The sequence below is a fragment of the Choloepus didactylus genome, chromosome 14, assembly GCF_015220235.1.
Source record: "Choloepus didactylus isolate mChoDid1 chromosome 14, mChoDid1.pri, whole genome shotgun sequence".
In the NCBI taxonomy this organism is placed as follows: Eukaryota; Metazoa; Chordata; class Mammalia; order Pilosa; family Megalonychidae; genus Choloepus; species Choloepus didactylus.
Window position 1 is genome coordinate 80,888,121 of NC_051320.1, and position 10,301 is coordinate 80,898,421.

General features: G+C 37.4%; 1 long non-coding RNA gene across 2 annotated transcripts in view; it reads right to left on the bottom strand.

The window, feature by feature from the left end:
- Positions 1 to 10,274, bottom strand: part of LOC119509464 — a 101,983-nt gene extending 91,709 nt beyond the window's left edge. For both annotated transcript variants that reach the window (XR_005211708.1, XR_005211707.1), the window contains exons 1-2: positions 9,987 to 10,274; positions 2,305 to 2,391 (exon numbers count right to left, since the gene is read on the bottom strand). This is a non-coding gene — a long non-coding RNA (uncharacterized LOC119509464). The remainder of the gene's footprint in view (positions 1 to 2,304; positions 2,392 to 9,986) is intronic.
- Between the last annotated feature and the right edge of the window lie 27 nt (positions 10,275 to 10,301).

The window sequence follows — 10,301 nt, forward strand, 5'->3', positions numbered from 1 at the left end:
CTAAGCCAAATGAATGAAGATCAGGGATTTCATCTGTTACATTTGCCCCCTGGACAAAGGCTGAATTTAGGGCAATTATTAAAGATTTCCCAAATCCTACCAAAGACCCAGTAGGTTTTACAAAAGAATTCAATCTTATCATTCAGATTTATGAGCCTGGATGAGATTTATGAGACCTTTACCAAATAAATCATATGACTGCTGGTGAAGGTCATGCCAAAATCGAGAGAGACAAAACTAATTGAAAAGATCTGTTAAATGACTTTTCAAAACAAAGAGATACTAACAAAACTGAAGCATTTAAGCTAGTTAAGGAACTTCATAAGGTCATACCTGAAGTTTTTCCCTAAATTATTGATTAGGGAAAAATCCATCGATGTACCCAGAAACCCAATGAGCCCATATATGACTATTATAACAGTCTAAAACAAAAAACAAAAAACCTTTAAACAGTTCTCAGGTCTTGACCATATTAACTACGAAACCTCTACTCTATTTAATTCTACTTTTGTTAATGACCTTTCAGAAGAATTAAGCATCACTCTAAAATATAAGCAACTAAATTGAGCCACGATGGAATCTAATGATTTAGTAAATCTTATAGGCCATTTAGAGCGAACTTTTTACGGGGGCTGAGAAAAAGAAATCCTCCCACACCAAAACAGTGTAAATACAATTAACACAAACTGTGAATTTCTAATTACAGCAGCTAAATAAGCCCCCAATAAACCCTTTAGGCACCAGGGTTCAGGGCACTGATTCTTGTAATTATTGTAAACAACCTAGACATTGGAATCGAGACCACCCAAAATTCAAAAATAAACATTAAAAAAACCTGAAAACAGCAGCAATCCCCCAAGTGTTCTCTTTGCCCTCTAAGAAAGCAAGATGCCTTTCAATGTGACTGCTAGGGCTGCTCTTGGGATACAGCAGAGATTTTTTCAATTGTCCACGTTGCATCTTTAGGAAAGAGAGAGCTGATAATTGGAAATGAGGGTATATGGACTTCAATAGATACTGGGGCCACCTTCTCTGTCTTCAATCCCACTGCCCTCGCTAACCCTCCCTGCTGGAGTACAGAAACAATTTCAATGGCAAGTCTCCAACAAACCCATGACTGTCTTTAAATCTCCCCCAGTTCCCTTTCAGTTAGGACTTTTACAAGACACTCATCAATTTTATTAGTCCCCTCTGCCACAATTCACTTTCTTGGAGGGGATTTCCTTGGATTCCAAGCACATGTATTTTTCCCCCAAAACGGGGAAATTAATCTGGAACTCTTAGAACCAGATTCAACAGACCAGGATAAAGAATTAAGTCCCATACATATTCCCATCCTTTTAGTCAAAGAAATAATTATTTAATAGCACACTCTTTTAGATAATGTTCCAACCTATTTATTGTGCATACTGCCTACTGATGTGGGCTGCATTCTTTCTGCACCCCTATCTCTGCCCCCAGGGCCTCCTCCTAGATCTTGACCAATCCACAGCATTCTAACTTTCCCTCCTGCCAAGACCAAATGTCGATTAATAGCATTTTTAGGCCTTGCAGGACATTGTAGAAATTGGATTCCTAATTTTTTTTTGATGGCTCAACCTTTCTATACCTTGCTGAAAGCTGAACAAATCAAGATACTTATTTGAGATGAAACTAGTCAAAATTCCTTTAAGGAAATATAGTTTGCTCAGCACTTCTGCTCTGGGACACTCTAATTACAAATTGAACATTTTCCTCTTTGTCCATGAAAAGGAGGGAACACCATAGGTGTCTTTACACAAAAGCATGGAGACCACCATAGACCTCTAAGATATTACAGCCACTAATAGGATGCTGTAGTCAAGGGAGTCCATCCCCCTCCACCCCCTTGCATGAGTTACATTGCTGTGAAGGCAAAACTTTAAGAATCAACTGAAGAATTAATAATGGAATCACCCTTAATTATTTATGTCCCTCATTCTGTTGAAGCCCTTCTTAATTCTCATCACATTCAACATCTCTATACCAACAGATTAATTTCTTTTAAATTCTCTTACTTTCCTATCCCAATGTCTCCTTTGTTCCTTGTCACAACCTTAATCCTGTTCTTTTACTTCCTACCATTTCTGAAGAAGCTCCTCAAGACTTGTATGGCTTTAACTGACCAATTGTTAACCCTTCAAATAGATTTACAAGAAACCCCAATTAATAACGCATTGGTTATCTGGTATACAACTGTTTATTACCTTACATATAACTTAGTCATCTGTTGTGTTGGATATGCTAATATCTCAAACCATGAAATAATAGAAGCAAATTCCTTACCTAATGCCATGTCAGCCCAGCAAGTTGAACTTTTTTCCCTCAAAAGAGCCTCTATACTTGCAGAAGGAAAAACACCAAATATATACACTGCAAAAAGAAATAAGACAACATAGAGTTACAATGGCTAAGAGATTTAAAATGGAGTCAGGAGGTCATTCTGGAGGTTACTCTTATGCAAATCTGTATCATATATCACAGATTGTCCAAGTATGCAAAGTCTCAAGCAACAATGTTCCTCAAAACCCTAAGGACATCTGGATACTGTAAACAAACCACAAGGTCATGAACTTAATAAACTATCTAGCCTAAAGAACATTTGGAGTGCCTTGAATATCCACTAATCACAAACAATTTATGTAATCTTGTCTTTAAAGACCATTGCTGGAAAGTGCCAAAAGAGGACACAATTTGAGTGACTATCTGAATCTGTGCCCCTCAAATTGCAACTCCAAGACCCCAAATAAACTCCTTTGTTGCCTTGCAGCTCGGTTTGTTATTTCATGGTGGCAAGTGTCATCCACAGGTTTTTAAAATAGAAGTAGCACTACAAACCCCAAATCTGTCGTCCTTGCAAATTATTTATGATCAACCTCAGGAATTCTAAGGGATGAGGTATTATAAAAGCATGAGACTATACTGTGTTTTAGATTTGCAGACTATCAAAAATGTTATTTGATTCAGCTTGTTGTAAGCAGCTATAACAAAGAGACCAGAATTTTACTGAATTTTTTTGTTCATGAAACAAAAGATTCAGTTTAAGGCTGGAAAGGAAGAGAACAAGATAGCAAGTTCAATTTAAGTTAGATTCCTTCTGAAGAGATTAACAACAGGTACAATTTATGTCCTATCACCATCACCTATACTATGGTTGACTACTCGCAATTATATAAAACATTTTTTCACAATTCTTGATGTCAATAGGAATATAGATGTTTACACTTTCAGACAGGTTAAGATAAACTCCATTAGTAAAACACCTTGGCAAGACTTTTTATCTCTGGATTGAAAATTAGGAAAACATAAGAGAGATTTGTCATTTATGATGGAGAACAACATCATCAAGTTTAATCATATTTGATGCCTTTGCCTCAATTTATTTAATCAGCAAATAGGTTCTTTGTTTAGCTCCATGAGAATATTTTGTATTCTCTATTTTTTTTTTGCTAGCACAAAGAATTTGACACCTGAATAAAGCACTCTTATTTATGAATGATTTGTTTTATAGTTTCTTTTTAATTAAAAGGAAGACTCCTATTTTCATATTTTTCCTAATCAAAGAAAGGGCTCGCATATATTTATTTTTCTACAGTGAGATGGGGAGATCCATGTTAATGCATATATTTACAAATGTAGTGGGGAACTCACTCCCTAGCTCCTGTACAACCTACCAAAGATACACAAACATAAGTCTCTTTTATAGTAAAGGTTTGCTCCCATCATTCTAAGTCATCCCAGTTGCGTCTACCAAATGGCCTTTTCCTTAGTGCTATAGAAGTTTCCTACTGATAGTTAGAAGTGGGGGGTACTGTTCTACATTTATTGCCATTTATACATTACTCTGATGTATTCCTCTTAGCTAGTCTCTCACTTTCTAAAATCATAGTAGTGCCCCAATTGGTATTACTTCTTTATTCTGTATTTGAGTTTATATAATTCCTTTCAAGCAGCACAACCATTCATTCATTCAACAGAAATTTACCTGGTGCCCAACATGTGTTAGGCATTCTTTAGCAAAGATCAGGTGACAATAGAAGGGGCAGATGGCTCAATAGTAGGAAAATGTGCAGCCTTTCAGATAACAGTACCCCCCACTTCTAACCATCAGTAGGAAACTTCTATAGCACTAAGGTAAAGGCCATTTGGTAGATGCAACTGGGATGACTTAGAATGATGGTAGCAAACCTTTATTATAAAAGAGACTTATGTTTGCATATTTTTGGTAGGTTGTACAGGAGCTAGGGAGTGGAACTATACTTGTTCAGCTGAAGTCCCCATCTTCATTCTTAATAATTTGATAATCTGAGGAGTTAGAGCTAACCAAAGATTAGGGTGAGTTTGGTTATGGAAATGCAAGTTCTGTGAAGTTTGATGCTTTGCACACAGTTGTGCTCAACAGTTACTGAGTGGGTTTCATATGTATGTTTTATGTTAATGTACAAAAGTATACCCTTTCAGTATATTCTCCTCTACTAGACTGTAAACTCCTTGAATGCAGGGGATGGATTTCATTTTTGCAACCCCAATTCCCAGCACAGAGCCTGGCATATGAAATGCTCATTGATTTTGGTTGAAGTAGTGAATGAATTAATGAAGTCTACTGGATTAGGCTGTACAGTTTCAGGTTCTCCTCAGTCTCCTTTAAAACTGCTACTTGGTCCAGCCCTCAGAAGCTAAGCTGCCTTGAAAGTGAAAGTAGCTGCCCTAGGACATTGGGCATATCCTTGCACAAATCCTAGAAAACCCTTAAAATTTCCTGATTGTTCACAGTCCTTTGGAGATAAGATGCTAGACTTTGGTCTCAGATTAAGATAGGTTCAAAACCTTGTTTCAAATTCAGATTTCAATCACTTACTAGCTTTGTCTTCTGTACTTCCCTGGTAAGATCTGGTAAGCATTGAATGAGGTGAGTACCTGGCATAGCTATCATAGGTATTGAGGAAGTATTGATTTCCTTCCCTGTCCACCCACGTTCACTCATAATTTTACCAAATGTAGGGTTTAGGCATAGAAATGCTCTATCATTTCTTGGATTGATTATCGCTAGTTTTCTAAAATAGAGATATTAATAACATGAATCTCATTGGTTTGCTGAATCAATGAGATAATGTATGTAATGTGCTTAGCTTTGCTGGTACCTAATAAACACTCAATGTTAGCTATTACCATCGTTATCATCCTAAAGTGGCTCTGAGGGATCTTTGGACCATCTTTGAAGGTAGCCTCAGAGATGTAGTGTCCCCTGGGGCCACTGAAATGGCACAATCCTTTTGTTATTGATTATCCCATGAACATGAAGAGGCACGAATCGGGAGTGTGTAGTAAATTGTTTGGGAGGCCAATAATAATAATAATTATGCTAATATGGCAGATATTTAGCAATTGCTGCTTTGTGCTGTTTAAAAATTACCCTACCTTTCTCTCTATCTCTTTTACCTCTCTCTGGCCCTAACCCCTCTTCTGCTGTGTCCATTCATATTCTAACCCAAACTAAGCCTTTTTCCCCCGACTCTTTCATTTTGTCTCCTTTTCTTCCTTCCTCCCTTCCTCCCAGTGAAGCTGGAATCAAGCCAACTGAGGATATTCAGAATGGTGGGGCTTAGTTATGAAGAAGCTGATGGGAACAGAATGCCTGGCAATCATGGCTGCTTGTAAGCAGAGAGAGCTAGTGGGTGCCAGGATGTCAGGTTGCGCATGTAACATTACTTGGCTCTAGTAAAATCAGTAGACATTCTGAGTTGTGACAGAGTTGATAGTGTGAAAGTTTGGTTGAAAAATGACCAGGGTTAATTTTGGGCCAATTAAATTCTAAGTCAGATGGATAAATGGTCAGATTTAAAAAAATATTAGTTGATTAGATGGCCAAAACACAGTTGAAAGAATTTGCCCCCTAGAATATCTTATTTTCTAGTCTGATATTAAAGTAAGACCTGCTAATTGCAAAGTATAAAAAGAAATGTAGAGCAGGAAATGCATAAAAGTATGAAGACCAAAATAAAAATGACCCATAGTCACTCTCTTCAGGGATCACTCACCATAAAAGTTCAGAGGTCTTTCCCAACAACCTCTTTTCTAAGCACATATATGAATAAATATTTTTAAAAATTGGATCATGTGGTGTATATATAGTATCGTGCCTTGATTTTCTTTCTTAACCTTACATCATGTGTCATTTTAATTATTTGAAGATTATTTTAATTATGACATTTTTAATGGCTTTATAATTTTACACTGAATGGATGTGCTATAACAATTTAATTGTTCTACTATTGGTCCTTTGGATTGTCACTAACTGTTTGCTATTAAAAATAACACTGCCATGAACAGGGTTGTGTTTGTGTGGAGTGGGGGGGGGGGAGTGTGTGTACTTGTGATGATTTGTTTTGGTTTTGCTTTTTTTTTTTTAAGCAAATCTTAGTGTACATCTCTAATTATTTCTTGAAAATTAATTATTGGATCAAAGAGCATACATGTTTTTAAAGGCATATTGCTTAATTGTTTTCCAGAAATGTTTACCAGTTATTAAGGCCAATCTGTTAAAACAATGAAAACCTTTTAAGGCTTTGTGTTTGGATAATCTTTTTCCTTTTCTTTTTTCTTTGTTTTCTTTTTCTTGGCTTAGGATCACTTTGGGCTGAATAATTTTAAGAACTACTTAGATTTTCCTTTTGCTATCTAGACACAATTAAGTGAGTTGACACAGATATCACTAGCAGCTCTAAGAACTAGAGAAATGTGATGAGGCCCAAAACCTGGAAGTGAACTAAAAGGAAGAAGGGTTGAGGAAAGTCTAGTTGATTGGTTATATATATGTATCATTTGCTTGTCATTGGCTTTGGGTCTAAATTGCCACTTGATCCAGTAGTAGAATACAGCCTGAATCTAGGAGGCTACCTAAAGTTCAGGTTTGGCATATGGATAAGCATCTTTTAGTTTTTAACGTTGATGTTCAGTAAATAGCAGAACGGAGGCTTATGAAAAAATGCCAACTTAGACTGCTCAAAACAGAACCCTTGACTTTCTCATCCCATTGCCATCAACAATTAAGTGAAAATCATTTATTGTCAGCTGCATGCATTAGTGCTTTATTAATGGGGGAAAAGAAACAAAAAACAAGCCAGTGTGGGAAAGGGGAAAGGCAATGTAAAGTGTAGTCACTGGCTCCTACCGTTCGAGGTCAGACCTGGTTAGACCTACTAATCCTTCTAACCTCAGTTTAAAAGTAACATCCTCTGGTAAGCCTTCCTTGACCCATAACTTAGTTTATATCCTTTTTTCCCTCTCTTTTTCTGCTCTTTTTTTGACACATATGACATCATAATTACTTATTTACTGGTTGCCTTTTCCATTAAACTCTGAACTCCGATATGATAGGGACTGCATCTGCTTTGTTCACTGCCTTATTTCTTCTAGCACCAAGCACTATGCCTGACACAGAGTAAACAGGATACACATATATCATATCCAATTATGGCCTTATGAGCAATATTCAAAGAGCAAAAAGAAAATCAAGACAAAGTTACAAATTATTATAATTGGTGCCATCGTGTGCAACTAGAATTTGCAAAAGATAACATGATGCTCAGGGTATATTGAACAATTAAGTGACTGGGTTTTGTTAAAAGCCTTTTTTGGATGAAGTTAATGATGAGAAAGAATGTTTTAAGGGTTTTGGTCTAATGTATTATAAATAAAACTATTAGTGAAAAAAAAATTGCTTAGTTTGGTACAACAAATGGGATAAAATGAAGAAAGGAAAGGTTATATTCAGTATATTGAAAAATGCTTTTCCAATGGCAAATGGTGAATGTGCAATTATGAATAAGACATGGTCCTTGTTTTAAAGACTTGAATTCCCTGGAAAAGGTATACATAAATAGATAATTATATTACCAATTGGTGACTCTAATGACAAAGAGATGGAGTTAAGAAAACTTTAAAGGAAAGAGGTGCTGATTAATCTGGCTCTTAAAGAAAAAGGTCAAGGATTTTTCCTGCATCGAGAATGGCACTTGAAAAGGTACAAGCCAAGACCTGGCATGTCAATCTTGGTCAACAGAACCAAGAGAGGCATTTAAGGAATGGAATGAAAAGATCAAATGTGCTTTTTGTGTGTTTTAAGGAAACTAGATATTTGTGTGGGAAAAAAAACTAAAAATAGCTTCTAGTTAAAGTTTCCTAGATTCCTGAGCCAGATTTCCTGGGTTTGGATTCAGGCTCTGCTACTCACTAGCTGTGTGACTGCTGTTCTGTGCATAGCACCTACCTCATGGTTTTGTTATGAGGACAACATGAGCTAACATATGAAAAGCAATTAGAACACTGGCTACCCTATGTATGTGTTAGCTCTTTTCGTGATTTTGAAAGTATTTCTCATGGACCTACTCTGTAGTTTTTATTACTTTCTCCCATTGAGTGGCTTGACAGAATTTTTTTTTTTTTTTTTTAATAAATGAGCCCTGCCAAGATTCAGACATACTGAAGCAATGGGCTATATCCCGTTTAATTCAGTTCAGAAAATATAAGGACTCAGAGTGTGCCCCATGCTAGGTAGTACAAACACCCTTTTCCCCAAATATGGGAATGGATCTTAAACTGCCCAAAAGGGTAACAAAGGACCTGATGTTGTAAGAATGACCCAGTGTAAATATAAACACATGAAGAAATTTAGAAACTAGTTATGTGATAAGAAAATATCCTTACTGAGGGTAAGCAAGTAACAATAAATCATTCTGGTGATACTTGCATTCTCATCTGCAAGAGTCAGCTGCTCAAGTCTTTCATCATTTTAGCAACAGGGGAAATCAGAGATACCAATAAGTAGTTCACTGAAGAATTATCTTCAGGAAAATGATTTCCCACATTAAACTGATTTTTTTTCTTGAGTCTTTTTTCATTTGATTTACATTTCAAACAGCCAAATTTGTTGATACCAGTGAGGAATATTATGGTGGCAAATCAGAGTCTTGGTTTTATAACTGAGTAATATTAAAGCAGTTATTAACAATGAAGAATACTGGGAAACACAAAATTTGGAGACCAGGAGTTTAACTTCTGGTTTCATCACTTAAAGCTGTGATTTGGCCAAGCTATTTAACCTCTTTTAGTTTAATTTTTCTCACTTTTAATATCAAGCTTGTTCTGAGGTTCAAAATAATGTCTGTGACAATTATTGTGTTTTTGACAATTATTTTTGTAACAGGTAAAGCATAATATTTGGGGTGAAAAGTGATAAGGCAGGTACCATACTTTCTTAAACTCTGCAAAGTGTCCAGTACTGAACTGAGAGGAACCTTAGACTTCATGAGGAACTTGAACCCCCAGTTAGAGTGACTTGTCTATGGCCAGCAAGTGGTTAGTGGCAGTCAGAATCTAGGTCTATAATTTGATTCTCATCATCTGGTCGTCTGACTACGCCACTGTCATTCATCAATCCAATCATTGTCATTCATTCAATAAATTTTTATGGAGGATAAATTTAAGTCCAAAGCTTTGTGCTAGGTGCTGTGAGTGATTCTAATTTATCAGACACAGATCCTTTACTCAAGGAACCTACAAATAAGCTAGGATAAGACTCAGCCATAAAAAATACAGTCAAAGAACGGGTCAACAAAAGTATGAATAAACTATTAAGGGAGATGATGAGGGTCAAGGAAGACTTAGTGGAGGAGGCGACGATTCAGCCACGCTTTAAAAGAAAGGATTTGAACCTAAGAGTCACGGGTTTAAAGGGGCCTTGCCTGACCCGCTCCGGGCCTATTTCCATAGTGCCCCGCCCACTCCTCTCTCACCGCACTTATGACACATAACTATTTATTTTACTTCTTTGCCGCCCACCCATCCCTCTCTCTGATCTCCTTGAGAGAACAAGGGCTATGCTCGCTAGGGTATCTTTAGCCGGGGCATAGCCAGGGACGCGCAGTTGCCTAACCTTCCTGAGTGAAAGAATGTAACACCTCGCCTACCCAAGACTGTTTTCTTCTTCTGGGAGACCCCTACTCCTTTTTTTCAGGCTCTTGAATATCACGCTCTTCATGCACTCACGGCTCCTTCCACCGATCTCTTTACAGTACAGAAAGGCTGTGCCGGCCTCATTTCTGTGAGACGAGGCCTGGTACCTAATGACTGGAACTATTCAGACATTGGGCAGCTGACCTCAAGTCACAGTTTTCCTCAGAACGAACCCCATCTCTCCTCGGGCAAGACCCCAGCGCCACGCAGTTGCGACATGCCCCCCGGAGTCGGCGAGCCGGCACCCCATGCCCACGCCCCCAGCCCAT